At 32.1% G+C, this 17500-nt stretch overlaps 1 protein-coding gene across 1 annotated transcript in view; it reads right to left on the minus strand.

Moving 5' to 3' along the window:
* Positions 1–16617, minus strand: part of LOC101897522 (scavenger receptor class B member 1) — a 130500-nt gene extending 113883 nt beyond the window's left edge. Inside the window, exon 1 of the mRNA XM_005186613.3 lies at positions 15662–16617. The gene's annotated coding sequence lies outside the window, so the exon portion shown is untranslated. The remainder of the gene's footprint in view (positions 1–15661) is intronic.
* Between the last annotated feature and the right edge of the window lie 883 nt (positions 16618–17500).

Below are 17500 nucleotides of genomic sequence, written 5' to 3' on the forward strand. Positions count from 1 at the left end.
AATAAAATATGTAAGTCAATGTCAAGCTAAAATTATACAAAAAAAAAAAAAAAAAAAAACTCGAATAACACAAGCAACAACAACAAACGCTTTTGAGGGGGTATGTATATATAGCAAGTCAGCACATTTGCAAAGAATATGTTAATAAGTAGATATATGCATATCTGTGTGGAGAAGTTTTGAAAAAAAAAACAGAAAAAGATAATAAAGAATAATACAATGTTTGCACGTGATATTTTTGGAATTAAATGAAAGGTAGAAATTTAAAACTTTTTAACCAAGTTTTACATTTAAAATTGGAAACATTAAGACGTTACTTTTTTTAATTCATGAAGTGCGTGAGATTTGACGTTAAAGAGGTAATTTCGAAGAAGTATTGATTTATGACCCTGAGTTAATTTAATTTAATACGTAAGTAATATCATGGGAGGTGTCAGATTATATTAGTTATAACCTACACCATAAAATCGGTGCCATATTACATTTGTAATTCCGTTTTCAACACCTAGTTTATATTTACCATAAAATTCTAAGTCGATAAAACAGCTTTTGTCTGTTTGTGTCTGCTTAAGTATAGATAGGGTAGATCCCAAGATTTGATCCCAGTTGGTATTATGCCTAAAATAAATTTTTGGGAACTCCAAAATATTTGGACCTTCATTTCCAACGAAATCATTTTAAATATAAAATTCCAGATTATCTTAAGATCAATATCTCGTAGAAAAATATTTGGTGTATCCCCGATGTAACGACGCCTCCTGATTTTTATAGCCTACACCAAACAGTAATAAGAGTATTAAGTCTTTGTTCATTTGTTTATAGCATGGAGAAGGAAGCGAGATAGACCCATAGTTACTTTTGAGGATCTTCATAGAAACAGTTTCTAAGTCGATTTGTGCATGTCAGGTCAGTCCATCCGTCCGTCTGTCCATGTATTTTTGTGAACAACATTTTTTACCCGATTGAAATTAAATTGTCCAAACAATATTTGTTTGGCGAACCCTATTGAAATTGGTGAGAATCTGTTCAAATTTCGATATAGCTCCCACATATATCTTCAACCGATTTTGGGTTAATTGCGCACCGAATAACATGAATTTTGGCACATCCGACCAAATTCAGTCTAGAAGCAAGTACTTCAAATTTGGTGAAAATCGGTTCAAATATAGCTATACCTCTCATATACATGATTTATCCGATTTGGTGTTAAAGTCCCTCATATGCATAATATACACTCCACAACTTTGATCTTTGGTATCAGATACAGCTCAGAAATGAGTTTCTAAATTTTTATCAAAATTGGTTCAGATTTGGATATAGCTCCCATATCCAAACGATATATATACAATATAAAGTTTATTGTGCACTAAATGGCCAATATCAGTCCAAATGACCTGAATTTAGGCAATTCCGACTAACAAGAACTTCAAATTTGGTGAAAATCGGTTTACATATAGCCATAGCTCCCATATATATGTTTAATACAATCTGGGGTTTTAGGTCCCTCACATGCGTAGTATGCACTCCACAACAATAATCTTCGGTACCAGATATCAGATTCAGCTCAGAAATATGTGTTTCATTTTGTCAAGATCGGTTCAGATTTGGATTCAGCTCCCATATATATCTCTTCCGATATAAGTTTTTTTTTGCACCAAATAGCTAATATCAGCCCAAATGGACTGAATTCTTGCAATTGCGACTGAATTCAGTCTTAAAGAAAGTAAATCAAATTTGGTTCAGATATAGCCATAGCTCCCAAATATATATGTTTCATCCGATGTATGGTTTTAAGTCCCTCACCTGAATAATATGCACTCCACAAAAATGATATTTGATACCGGGCATCAGATATTACTCGGAAATACCTCTGCCAAATTTTATCGATCTCGGTTCAGATTTTTACATATCTACGATTTTACGGATATTGCTCACCATATATGTAATATAACCCCAAAGTGAATAGATTTCTTCAAATTCTACTGAATTTTACCATTTTCTGAAATTCGTTCCTGTATAGCTGTTGCTCCAATAAATACTTTTTATACCCTCCAGCATAGTATGGAGGGTATATTCAGGTTGTCATTCCGTTTGTAACATCTCGAAATATACATTTTAGACCCCAAAAAGTATATATATTCTTGATCAGCATAAAATTCTATGTCGATTTAGCGATGTCCGCCCGCCTGTCCGTCTGTGGAAATCACTCTAGATTCCGAACAAATTGAAGTAGATTGATAAAATTTTACTCAAATATATTTTAAGTCTGCAGGAGTTTCGGTATTGTAAATGGGCCACGTAGGTCCACGTTTTAGTATAGCCCCCATATAACGGTACCTCCGATATTTGTTATCTTGACGATTTTAGCGACATTATTCACCGGAAATGTTTCAAATTTGGTATTTGAAATTCACAATGGATACTACAGCCTGTGACAGGAGATTGTCTATGCAGGTTCACGTCTTCGTATAGCCCCCATATAACGGTACCTGCCGATATTCGGTATTTTAATGATTTTAGCTATTTGAATATTGTAATGGCTTATAACTAGTGTTACCTATGCAGGTCCATGTCGTCGTATAGATTCTAATATAACAGCTACATTCGGTATTTTTAAGATTTTAACAAAATTTTTAATTTTTTTTTTTTTGAAGAATTGCCAAATTCGTTCCAAATGGTGGAGGGTATTCAAAGTTCGTCCTGGCACTTACAGCTTTTTTACTTTTTTAATATAACTCGTATCGAAGTCATATCACGCACTATACAGCAATGTTTTTTTGGTTCATAGTTGGTATGATCTATTAATTTATGGAGATTTCTGCCAAACGAGTTGACATTCTTTGTTTTTGGAATAAAATTACATTTCAAAAATTTAGACTTATTTCCCAGAAAACATCTCATTATAAATCTGATTACCAACTCATTATTTTAATAAGCGCATGTTGTATATGATAGGTTGTATTAGCTGGCAATTAAAAGTCAAAAACTAAGTATTTTCTTAGCTGATTTTTAGTGGGCAAAATATAACCACATAGTTATTGCAACATGTCCTTTTTAAAAGTATTGACTTGGTAATCGGATTTGTAATGAGGTTTTTGGGTGGGTTATAACTCCCATTTATATTTTTCTCCAATTTCATGTTCATTATACACCAAAGGTCCTATGTTGCCCAAAACAGACGATATTTCTCACACACTCACAACCGGGTCTGTAGCATATAAACCAGTCTGTAGTGTTTTCGGTATTAATCCTCATAAGACATCAAAAGTCTTTGAATACTTTTGGTTGAAATTTTTGGTGCACCCTTACATTTTGGTTTGCTGGGACTATGGCTTGATATGGGCTCAATATATTGCTTAGAAATATTTTCACCAAAATTGAGTCACAAAACATTGAATATTTTAAATTTTCATAAACTTTGTGGAACTTGACATTACCTTCTTTGATAAATCCACTAAATATGCAAAAATAATTATTTACTATTACATTTTTCGCACTATAGTCTCATTAAATTGTTTATACATATTATATCATATAATTATTGCAGTAGAATTACATCTGACCTTTTATACAATTCAATTTAATCGCTGTGGTCTAGAATCAATGTAAGGCGTGCTTAAATACTACTTTTGAACATTTAATTTAATTATAGTTAATTTCTTTGAAATAGACAAATCAATATGCAAACTTATTTATATGATTTAACAATATAATACAATTAAAATTAACTGTTAAAGCCAGAAACAACACTTTGTGGCGATTTACAGAAGCTGTAATAACTTCATCCGTCACAAGTATTATTTAATATTTTGTTTGTTATTGCCTTGGATATGTGTCCAATATTTCACTGTTCGATCTCTCCAATAATAAGGAGACTCTATTTATTGGCATGAATCTTAGAAGATCATTTACTGCTTATTCCAAAAATTAAGGAACTTTTATTTGTCCGCTGCTCTATTTTTATGACCTAAAATACCGTGTTGTAACACCTCGAAATATTGGTCCTGGACTTGGGCAGAATGTTATACATATATATTCATATCACGCCGAGCTGTAGGTCGCAAATATCGTTCGATCCTCACGCAATATTTGCATGGGGTACAGTTGTGGTCAGAATTGGCTTAAAAAAACTAAAATTTTCGCATGATGTTAGAGTTTAGGACAGCGCAGAAGTTGAGAATTTAGATTACCATTGGATTGTATTCAGCAAGTAAAATGGACAACAACATATTTGTGAAATTGTTTTGGATTTCGATTAGCACGACCAGGCTGTAAAGTTATGGCAAATACCACCAGTCAAAAGTCAAAGGTAAATAATTTACGGATCAGTTTTGCATTATTTCAAAAACGAAAACCACCAAAATGATTTTGGACCTAAGGGGCCTGCAGCATATTAAGTGTTATAGAGAATCACATGGTCTGTCCCGCATGACTAATGCCTTTGCTTACCTTGTTTTAGAAAGATAAACTTTTTTAGTGTTTTCTTTAAATAAATAATCTTAAGAAGGTCTTCGAGAGGTCTTTATAAAAGAATTTCGAAATACTCTACACTGAAAAGGTTTTGTGTAGAAGTCTTAAAAATCCACTATGAAATAGCATCTATGGATAGAATTGTGTTATAGATTTAGGACCTTTGAGAATTAGTTTAAAGATAGGAAAACTGTTAAGGCATCTTTTATCATCAGGTTTAAAACAAAATTTTGAAATGTCCTACATGGATGGAGGAACAATTAGAGATCTTCTACAGAGAGAAAACTCTGAGAGGACTTCTATGGATAGGAGACCTTTGAGAGACCTTAAGTAAGACTTAAAAATGTCTTATATGGATTGAATAACTTAAATGGATTTTTATAAAAGAAGAAAAAATGATATCCGTAAAAAGAGGATCTTCAAGAGACATTCTATGGGTAAAAGGTCTTAAAAAATATTTGAATTGGATATAGGATATATAAAAGGATTTGTATGGATGTAAAACTCTAAGATGATGTCTTCTGCTTTTAGGAGCAGTTTTCGAACTCATGCTATTGATAGAAGAAACATTTTCAAAAAAAAACATTTTCAGATAATTTATATACAATTTCCTTCCATGGATGTTTAAAATACGTTGAGAACTCTTTCGAGATTAAAGTTCTGCAAGATTTCTTTATGAATAAAAAATGTTTGGGAGATGTTCAATAAAACCTCTTATAGTTTATATCTATAGCTGGAATTGTTCGATGAAAGAAATATCCTCATTTCTTGTCCAAATCCTAGAAAAAATTAATATATTTTGAACATTTTTCAGAAAAAAAAGCCTCTAAAAGTTCTTGAAAAACTTGAATAGCTTGGAAATGCTTAAAACCCCATGTTTGTAGTTAAATTTGTACATAAAGACAAAATTTAAAGCACAAATTATTTTTTTAATAGCCTTAATAAATATTTAAAAAAAATCATTTTGAATAGCTTTAGAAAAACGTCAAAACGCCATCTTGATATTAAAACCGAATTAATAATCTTAAAGTTCGAATTACGTCCTTTATAGAGTATTCTTAATAATATTGTTAAATATTCTCGATTATGAATCGGATAGTTTTCGAAAAAATCTACATTATAACTCCTGAAATGATATTCTACTCTTTAAATTCAGATTGAAAGCATTCTTAAAAAAAAAAAAAAACAAAAATACCTTGAATAGACCATTAAAAATATTTTAAAAAAATTGATAGGTAGGAAAGATTCTTAAAAATCTACGTGTATACGTGTTATAGTCTCAGAAAAAAAAAATCTTAAAAATTTCCCTTTATCTCAAACTTCAAATAAGAAAAAACATATTTTTTCTTGAGTTATCTATAGAACTCAAAAAAAAATCGGCGAAAAATTTTGATGAAAAAAAAAACTAATATTTGTACGAAAAAATAGAAATTGCTATCTCAAAAAAAGCATTCTAGAGTTATGATACTCTTTGAAAAAATGATGATTAAAGAAAATTCGTCAAAAAAATCATCGTAAAAGGTAATCCAGTGGCGCACTATTATGCACTCACCAATGTTCGACGAGTTTCTTCGTTGCATATTTGGGTTGGATGATATTCATAGCCGAAAATATTCTAAAAAATCTGCGTAAGTGCTTCTGGTTGTGTATGAATAAAATCTGTTTAAATTCACGTTTATTGCTCTTATTGGCATGTAAAATCCACTGCTATAGTCGGGATATAAACTTTAATCACTTTTCTAGCTATAGAAAAACTTAAATAGACGTTCTCCATAATAACACCCTTCTATAAATTTCTTTCATTCAATTGCCTCTCGAAAATATATGTCACTTGTTTCCCACAATTATTATGATTTCTTCAGTTACCAATAACTAATAAAATTAGATTCAGACAAATTGCAAATCATTACATGATTCGTCTATCATCTCCAAAACGGTTTGCATGGTGTACCAAAAAATGTTTCACGCATCTAATCACTTGTATCCGTACATTTTTAAATATCATATCTAATATTCCCTTATTATATTAAGTTTTGTTGTTAATCAAGAGCTTGGGGCTTTTTTTTTTTTTTTTTTTTTTTGTTATATGTTTTATTTTGATTACAGTGTTTCTTATTGATATCATTAATATCTGATTTATTTGAAATGGTGGGACTTTTTTATTCGCTAATTTCTTTTAGGCCTAGATTTGCATATGAAGGCTTGCAGAGGTTATGAGCAAAAAAAAAACATCAAAATACATAATTTGAAAATGAGGTCACCATAACTTGTCTTCTCGGTCAAAGTGTTGACAAAATATCGTTGTATTTGGGGAGGAATTTTTATCATTTACGTATAAAATATTCAAGGTTAAGGCTATGTAGGCATATTTTGATCATATACTAATGAGTAACAACTAGAGATCGAAGAATAAAAATTCCAAATATTTGCTGTACTCTGGGTGTACAGAGTGCCTACTGACCAACGTTCGGTTGAAAGATATGACTAAGGCAAGAAAATATTTAGATTTGCATACATTCATCTTTAATTCATCCGGAAGGAAAACTGATTTCTAAAAAGGGACGACTTAATATTTAATGCTACCGAATATCTTATTTACTACTTTGGTTATTCCGTACTTGCCGGAAACCTCTTATTTTCTTAGCAACAAATCAAATATACAAATAATGAGTTTCGTTAACTATTTTAGGCAATCTGACTCAATCGTTGTGGAGTGCATATTACGAATGTGAGAGACTTAATAACCAAATCGGATGAAACTCAACCGATTTTCACCAATTTTGATATATTTGCTTCAATACTGAATTCGGTCAAATTTGAACCGATCTTGATAAAATTTGGCACAGGTATTTCGGAGCTCTATAAGATATCTGGTACGAAATATCACTGTTGTCGAATGCATATTACGCTTGTGAGGGACTTAAAAACCAAAATCGGATGAAAAATATGTGTGGGAGCTATGGCTATATCTGAACCGATTTTTACCAAATTTTAAGTACATGCTTCTAGACTAAATTCCATCGGATGTGTCAAAATGCAGGTAATTTGGACTGATATTGGTGGACAAAATACCTGATATCAGATAAATATATTTGTGGGAACAATATCCAACTCTGAATAGATTTTCAAAAAAAATGAGGGATGCTTTTGTACCCCTAGTAACAAATAACATTGCTGTATAGTGCGATATATGACTTCATCAAGAAATATTATTTATTTATTTTATATTATTTTTTAGACCCAGTTTCACCATGGACCGAGTTTTTAATAGAAAAATTGGGTTGAATATGAAAAAATCTATCTAATTTGGGCTGATATTATATATATTGTGGGCAATAATCGTATATTCGGATGAAGATATATATCGAATGTATATAAAAATCGAAATCGATCTCGATAAAATTTGGCAGAGGTATTTTCGGACTATATATGGTGTACGGTATCAAGTATACTTGTTGTGATGTGCATATTACACATGTGAAGGACTTAAAACCCCAAATCGGATAAAACATATATATGGGAGCTATACCTGAACCGATTTTTACCAAAATTGAAGTACTTGTTTCTAGGATAAATTCCGTCGGTATTGTCAAGATTCAGGTCATTTGGACTGATATTGGCCTTTGGCGTACAATTAATCCGAAATCGGTTAAAGATATATGTGGGAGCTATATTTAAATTGGAAGCGATTCCCACCAATTTCAGTATGATTCGTCCTTGGGCCAAACAAATATTGTTCGGATAATAAATGCGAACTGCATTTTTTTTCACAAAAATACAAGGACAGATGGACTGGCATGCATAAACATTTTTGAAATTCCACTTGGAACTGGAGATATACCATCAGAATCGGAAGTACCTCCCCAAAATTTAGATTTTATATGCATATATCTACTGATCGATTATAGATATAGTGTCCAAATTTGGAATGCGTAACGGAATTTGAAACAAAAATAAATTTGCCAAATTATTTTGAATGCGGTTCAGATTTGAATATAGCTTCCTTATATATTTTCGGCCGATTTCAAATATTTGATGCACAAAACAAGATACGTATGTCCGAGTCCAATGAAATTCAGCATGAGTTTCTGAATTTGGTACATAAATAAATCTGCCAAATTACATTGAAATCGGAATAGATTTGGATATATCTCCCATATATATTTTCGATCGATTTCGTTTGTTTGATGCAGCAGACGCTATATGTATGTTCGAATCTAATAAAATTTTGAAGTGTGTGACGGGATTTTGATCAGAAAATAAATTTTCCAAATTATATTGAAATCGTTTCAGATTTGGATATGGCTCCCATATATATTTTGAGCCGATTTCATGTCTTTGATACACAAAACACGATGCGTATGTCCGATTCCAATGAAATTCGGCATGAGTGACTGAATTTGGTACAAAAATAAAATTGTCAAATTATATTGAAATCGGCTTAGATTTTGATATAGCTCCCATATATATTTTCGGCGATTTTGCATATTTGATGCACCCAACGCGAGATGTATTTCCGATTCCAAAGAAATTCGGACAGAAAGTCGAAATCAGGTACCAAAAAAATGTCAAATTATATTGAAATCGGTAGAGGTTTCAGTATAGCTCCCATATATATTTCGGCCGATTTTTTGTATGTTATGCACCAAATACTATATATAACCCATTCCAATGAAATTCAGAATGTGTGGCGGAATTTGGTTACAATAATAAATTTGACAAATTATTTGGAAATCGGTTTAGATTTGGATATAGCTCCCATATATATTTTCCACCGATTTCACGTATTTTACGTACCAATTTCAATGAAATATGGAATTTGCTGTAAAAGGTAAATTTTGTCAAATTATATTGAAATCGGTTCAGATTGGAATATGATTTTATTAAGAAGCATTGACCCACACCGCCTTTAGGCTAACAGTAAAAAACTACACAACAATTTAATTGAAGATACGATTATTACGGGGAAGTATGTTTCTACCTCGAATTCTGTAAATGCAACAGAAATGCCACTCATCTTTTAAAGATTGCAGTTTTCTGCACGCTTGGCATTTGCTATAAAATTAATAAATCCGAAGGACAAACCCTTCATATATGCGGATAAGATTTGGCATGTTCCTGCTTTTCTCATGGTTCCCGTCATATTCACGCGTTGGTAGACCGAGCTAATTTTTTATTTACGAATGAGAGTATTACAACATTTTTTTTTAATTTTTGAATTTATTTTATTTTTTTACGTCAACATATATTTGTTTTTAAAATTTTGAATGCATATAAAATCAAAAAGCAAAATATCATAATTTTCAAAGTTATATTCTGAAAGAAAATTTGACATTTCTTTCCTTTATAAAAGTTTTCTTTTCACATTTTCATAGAACAAGAATTGTGTGTGATGATAATTTAAGAAAATATTTTCAAAATTTTCAAAAGTCTTCTTAATCCTTGAAAAATATTTTAATAGACGATCGCAAAGATTGGAAATTTGCAAAGAAAAAGAAAAGCTGGGGAAAACTATAATAAACTCAACACTATGCGACCAGTTTCGCTCTCACCTCGGCTTTGGAATGACCCTATATGTTATCCTGCAATTATTGCTATTTTAAAAATCCAAATCACTGAATGGGCTGCAATTTGACATTTAGGGTTCGTTAATATTTCAGTATTTCAATTTTGTTTTTTTTTTTGTTTTGGAATTGAAAAATGTAAAAAAATATTGCTATACTCCTCATATGCAAAAGGTTACAGACAATGGGTGAGGGGCATGCAAATTATATCAAGAAATTGGTAGAAGAAGAAACATAAAATATGATCAATTTTATTAACTGAAATACAATATTTATTCATTTCCTTTTACCCGGCTCCCCCTTGTGAAATAAAAAGAAAAAAACCGAAAAACCAACAATCGTTCATTTTCTTACCTTTGCTACATTGAAGGTACCTATAACCTGTCGCGGAGGTTCAAATGTTGCCATAGACGTTATTGATACGAAAGTCCGTTATGGGCAAATAATTTGGGCAATCAAACACATACGTACACACCAACACATACATACGTATACTTGCAACACCATGTGAAAGACCATCCATTTTTAATTTGCAGTTTAAGCAGATGAAGATGATAATCATAATCATAATAATGATGATCATGATGACGATAAAGATGCGGTTGGTATCATCTCTGGACATAATTTGTCTCTTTGCCAATAATATGCAAATTTAGGTCAAACAAAACGAAAATCACCAATACAATTGATAACTTGCAAAAGCAACAATTCGACAACATTAATTTATGCATAAAAATCGATGCATATTTAATTTCGTGCAAAAAATAAAATAAGATAAAAAACAAGTAAGCAAAGGCTACAGTCGAGCGGGGCCGACCGTTGAATACCCTACAACACTATAATAAACGATACAGTTTATATAGGCGAGATACTCGAAAGAATTCCACAAGATATTGTGACAGATAATAAAAGAAAACCATTAGGTTTTTTTTCTCTAATTTTCGGATAATAGCAACTTAAACGAATTTGCTCATTTCCAATTTATTGGTAGATGTTGCACTTAAATGGTCTTCCTAGATCTGGAACCAATATTTCCCAAAGAACTATAACCTCTCAGAAGTGGTAAATTATGAACATTTGTTATTGGTTTTTGACTGAAACGCATCTATATGAGATACAGACATTTGACTATGTTCTTCAACGAAATCAGCGTTAACGAAATAGTCGGAAGTGCGTCTTTCCTGTATTTGTAAATTCTCCAAAAAGTCACTGGAATGGACTTTTTCGTATTTTGTCTACAAAAGTTGGCAAACTATTTCATACATTGAATATTTTTGGATGGCCATCCAAAACTGCTTGACTTTTGCAATGTTCGGTAAACCCCATTCAAATGTGTGTGAGGATCGGGCGATAATTGCGACCTGCTGACAATTTTGCTGTTTTTTGGTCCATTTCAACCCCTAAATATTTTGCGATCATCTCCAAAAAGAGTAGGCTTCTATTCTTACCCTCATCTGATCCCCATGCAAAATTTTGTTAGGATCGGGCCATAAATGCGATCTGTATATGATATCCTGATATCCTAACTACTTAGTTTTGTTAGCTGTAGAAATATTACCAAATGTGTAATTTAAAATGAAAATATGACAAAAATATGACAAAATTGAAAAAATATGAGAAAATTTACAAAATCAATATTTTCATCTTTAGAGAGATATTTTTATGCGATTTTTTAGACGTTTTTTCTTTTCTGCCAAGAGGCCATTCTGAATTAATGAGAACTGTCGAAATCAGTTCAGCCGTTCTCGACATATTAGAGATCTTTCAAGCATATCTTCTTTGATAGACATATATATCGCACATATTTTGCTATATATCCGATTTGTTGAATGTTAACATCAATGTAAAGATCAGATGTAACCTTGTCATGGCTTTGTGATTTCGCCGGGATTAAAAATATTCGCGGTTTAATGAAAAATTTTGAATTTTTTCAACACAAAGTATATGGTCTATTTTAACCGCTAAATATTATCCGATGACCACCCAAATTGGTAGGCTTCTTCCCCGCCCTAAACTCTAGCTACATGCGAAATTCCGCGTCGATTGGTCTATAATTGCGACCTGTATAGCTACTGCAAAATCCGACATTTTTTCAGTATTTGGTCCATTTCAAACCCCAAACATTTGGCGATCATCTCCAAAAGAAATAGGGTTCTATTCTGACCTTAACCCCACCTACATTTTAAATTTCGTGAAGATCGGGCCATAATTGCGACCTGTAGAGTGATTACAAATTAACATGGACAGACGGACAGACGGACGGACGGACATACATAGCTAGATCGACTCAGCTCGGCGAGCTAGGAAGATCCATATATACTTTCCTATATGGGAAACCAATATTTCGTGGTGTTACATAAATTCTGGCCCAATCAAACTTATAATACCCCCAACACATAGTGTTGTAGGGTATAAATATAAATATAAATGAATCAGTGTTTCCGATGATCGCTGCAAAGGCAATGACCAAATCAAACAGCTATTATAAAAATGTATAACAACATATGCCAAATTTCCATACCATGCTATGGTATTTTTAGTTAAAAAAATACGAAATATATATTTGACGGCAAGATCGGCAACATAAAAATACATTTACTCAAGAAGTTTCTTTTGTCTTATCTGTAGACAAGTAAGGGAGGACATATGGCTGTGGAATTTTTATCTATCTAACTATCGATTGAAACGGTTCTTCATGGCCTTGAATGACCTTGAACCACAACCACTATGGGTGGTTAATGTCGGAGATTTATATGCAAATGGCCATTTTTGTTTTGCCATCGTCATCTTTTGCATCAAAAAAAAAAAAAACAGCGATCTTCGATTTGTTTTGATTGTTTATATTCAGATTTTGAAGAAACTTTTCTTCAGCGTCCATTGTCTTCAATAGAACACAATGGAAAGTTGTGGAAAAACAATGCAAATTTAATTTTGAGATTAAAAGTTATTATTTAAGGAAATACATTTGAAGGAGATTCAAGGCAGTTATGATCAAATGGAACTCAAGGAGTTTTTCTGAAAATTATAAAAAAATATGTCTTCCTTTTTGGAACATAGTAGTGTTAAATTCTTAGATGATGTAGACTTGCCTTTTTGTGTCTCTCTCTATGTTTCCAATAAATTTGAATCGGGCGTCAATATTTTAGTAAAATGTTGCCATTTGTTTTCAAATTTGAGTGTTAGCTATGTCGGATTTATATTGAATATTTTTGTAATACGACATTCTAGTTGTAATACGACATTCTGGAAAAATGGAAACTCGATCCACAAAAATGTGTGTTATTTGAGAGTTCGGTCAGAACTTTGATTTGCTCCATATTTTATTAAAACAATGTAGGAATATTTAAGATGGGGTCATCAAGAAAAAATCTCTCAGTTGTCTGTAATTCCGTCTATTTGGACAGCTGATACGCACGATAATTCATGAGGGAAAAATATAGTTCCACTTCTTTTATAACATAAAAATCATGTCTCATAGAAAACGAAGGAAGCTCCCTATTTTGGCTAAAACTTCGTATTTCATAATATTTTTGCCATGTAGTTCAGATATGAAATTTGAGATAATCGGCTAAATCCTTCTTATACCTCCATCACAAAAGGTCAACATTTCAAAAAAAAAAAAAAATCAAGGCTTTCGGAAAGAACCCAAATAAATTCATAATTTTCGCACAAAGAAATATTTCCGACAATCTTACATAATTTAGATCCTATTTCGGGCTCCTCCCACATAAGTAGAACTTAAAAAATATCTCATATACCGCATGTGAAGTAACCCTTTCTGGTATCTTCACATGAAATGTTATGATTTTCAAACATAATAACTCTCATAAAACCTAAAACTAGGGCCCGACATTCTTCAAACTTTGCAAATATTAGAGCTAAGTCAAAGACGGGATATTTCCCACACAAAGGGTCAGAATCCTTAAAATTAATCAATCACATACAGATAAATCCAAGTCAATTACAATACTTGCGATCTAAGACAAAAAAATCGGTCCTTCGGAAACTCACCCCTGGGAGGAGGATATTAAAAAAACCAATGTACAATGGACCCACATCAGAATTTTCAGTCCAAAACTTTTTCAACGTCTCCTTGTGTAAAAACTAGGAACCAACAGTGACCTTAATATCAAATTTCGAGATTCCAGCTCTATTCCTTCAAACAATACCAAATTAAGTTACATTTAGTACAAATTTGAGGAGGATAAAATTTTATATCGATTTAACGATGGTCATCCGTCTGTCTGTCCGTCTGTGGCAACCATTCTAGCTTCCAAACGAATTGAAATAGGTTGATAAAATTTTACTCAAATATGTCTACATAGGCCCACGTTCAGTTATTGTTTACTGGATCTGTTTCGAAACTCGTATTTGAAGTTCGTAATGGGTTCTACAGTCTATGGCAGAAAATTGTCTATGAAGGTCCAGGTATTCGTATAGCCCCCATACAACGGTACCTCCCTATATCCGGTATTTTGATGTTTTTAGTGACACTATCGACCGGAATTGTTTCAAATTTCGTATTTGAAGTTCCTAATGAATACTTCAAGCTATGACAGAAAAGTTTCTATGCAGGTTCAGGTCTCCTAATAGCCCCCATATATAGGATCTGTTTCGAATTCCGTATTTGAAGTTTGTAATGGGTACTACAGTCTATGACAGAAAATTGTCTGTGCAGGTCCACATTTTGGTAAAGCCCCCATTTAACGGTACCACCCTATTTTCGGTATTATTATGATTTTGGTGACACTAATCACCGTAATTGCTTCAAATTTCGTATTTGGTCCCTAATGGGTATTACAGTCTATGGAAGAAAATTATCTATGCAGGTGCAGATTCGTGTAGCCCCCATATGACGGTACCCCTATATTCGGTACTTTGCTGATTTCATGTATGTATTTAACGGAATTGTTTCAAACTTCGTATTTGAACTTCGTCATAGGTACTACAGTCTATGACAGAAATTGTCTATGATGGCTCAGGTTTTCGTATAACCCCTACATATCGGTAACTCCCTTTATTCGGAATTTTTAACGGATTTTACTTTTTATTTATTTATTATTTTTTTTTTTTTTGAAAATTTCCAAGTTTGTTCCAAACGTTGATTTTAGATCAGTCAGTTGAGTAAATGACAATGTGTCTACATTTTATGTAGGGCTCAAAAGACACTCCGATAAGTCGCAGATTCTACTGTTTATGTCACTTTTTTCGATTAAATTAAAAATAGTTATATATTTATTTTTATTTTGTATATATATATATATATATATATATATATATTTTTTTTTTTTTTTTGATTTTATATAGTACTTAGAAACATTCACCCACCACAATTTTAACATTAAGAATTCACATATTGTAATCGTTGTAATGTTAAATTGCATTTTGCAACAATTTGCACAATATTAAGTTTGATATACTCCCATGTAATAGTAAAGTCTCGTAAGGTGTTTTTCAAAAAAAAATTTTATTTTCAAAAAAAATTATTTTCATAATTTTTTAAAAACTGATTTATTCTTAATTATTTTTGCGATGCACTCACATTTTGTCCATTTTCTGTCCTGCATATGTATATACATTTTTACAATTTAATTAAATCACAATATTCGTTGACACTTGCAACTCACCTTTATTTTGTTGTTGGTTTTTTTTTTGTTTTCACAACCAACCAAGAAAAAAAAAATAATCCAAAATCGTAGTCAGCTGGGCAATAAACTTCCTTTCCGAAAATTGGTATTTCTATTTTTGTATTTAGCAACAAAAATTCCACTTAATGCACATGTGGTCGTAACTAAGCTTAAGATGTTGCATTAGTTATTTAGTTATTTTTTAATGATAATAGTTCATTTATTAATTTTTTGCTCCTTTTTTTTCTTCTTTGATTGACACTATGCAGGCAAGTTAATGGATCTGGTTTACAGGCATTTGCAAAATCACACACACGCACACACCGCAATTGAGAAATGTAAATTTTCGAACAAGACACGCATTAGCAAAAGCTCGTATCGGACCGAAGAGACATCGCACACTGTATTGCCAGAATTTTGATTTGAATACTTTTATAATTATGGGCAATGCGCCTCAATATATCCATATAATTTCGTTGAAATTTCCTTTGCTTGTATCCGCCGCAGCACTCGCACTCGCCAAATGACAACCTGTTCTATATAACATAACACACATTTATTTGTAGTTTTTTTTTTTTTTATTGACTCCTCCTTTATTCGGCTTTGGGCTTGTTTGGGATCTCCATTCATTCATAAAAGATGATAATTAATTTATTTTATTTTTCTACGGTTGGTTGATTAGAATCACTTTTCGGGCACTGAATTGGAGGGACTTTTTCTGCGACACTTTTCTCATTAAACATTTATTGTTGACCTCTTTTTTATTTTTAAATATTTTTTTATTTATATTTTATTTTTAAGATTTTTATTTTAAATCACAAGAAAAAAAATAGATATTATTATTTTTTTTTTAGTTTTATCATGCACCACAATGCTATGCCACTATAACATTACAATAACAATAAATTGCAAGTGAACGCGCTCGCGAGCATGTCTTATTTCCCGGACTTATCACAACGAAATGAAAAGCTCGCTTAAACCCATCGCCACAGATGCTAGACGTTTTTGTTACAAATCCCAGTGTGCGCTTTAATTTTTTTGAGCTAAGTTAAAGTGTAAAAGCCGAACTAAAGTCGCTGAAAGACATACCCACAACAACACACATACTCACACACACACACAGTTACTGAACAACAAGTGGCTTAACATTGCCACCACACCGCACAACGACGGTAAATGTTAATTAACAGAGCGGTGTTAACTCTTTATTACAGCAAGCAACTAAATCGATATGACTCTTGTATAGTTATATATATTTTATTCTCTAAACAAATAGATAGCAATTGAGTAAATCACATTGTTTATGCCTGGATCGTAGATGCAAAACAAAAGACTTAAGACACAAACTCAATGGAAATACATTGTTGTTTTTCGCCTCCACTCAACGCACGGCTGTTGCTGTGGTGAGTTTGTCTCGTTTTCCGGTGTTAAACGTCTGGCTTCGGGGGAAATACAAAACATAACATTGAATGAAAAGCTGTTGCCATAAGAAGTCGATGACGTTCGTTGTCATCTTCCTGTTCTGCAACTTGTTTTGTTTACTTTGTTCAATTACAGGTATTTTTCTAGAACCTCGCCAACAACTTAAGGTTCCTGACTACGAACCAGCATGCAGGTTTGTTCGATTGTCCTAACAAAAAAAAATTTAATATTCATAACATTTTTATTCATTTGGTCCGAAACAAATAACAATGATATCGCCATTAACTTTCGCAAAATTTCGTCTAGGGTACATGTGGGACTCAAAATATCAAAAAATCTATCAAAATCTAATCCAATTTTCGGTAATAATAAAAAATTGGTCCGGAAAAAATCTCATATAAACCTAAACCAGTAAGG

This window comes from Musca domestica, unplaced genomic scaffold (assembly GCF_030504385.1).
Source record: "Musca domestica strain aabys unplaced genomic scaffold, Musca_domestica.polishedcontigs.V.1.1 29, whole genome shotgun sequence".
Lineage (NCBI taxonomy): Eukaryota > Metazoa > Arthropoda > Insecta > Diptera > Muscidae > Musca > Musca domestica.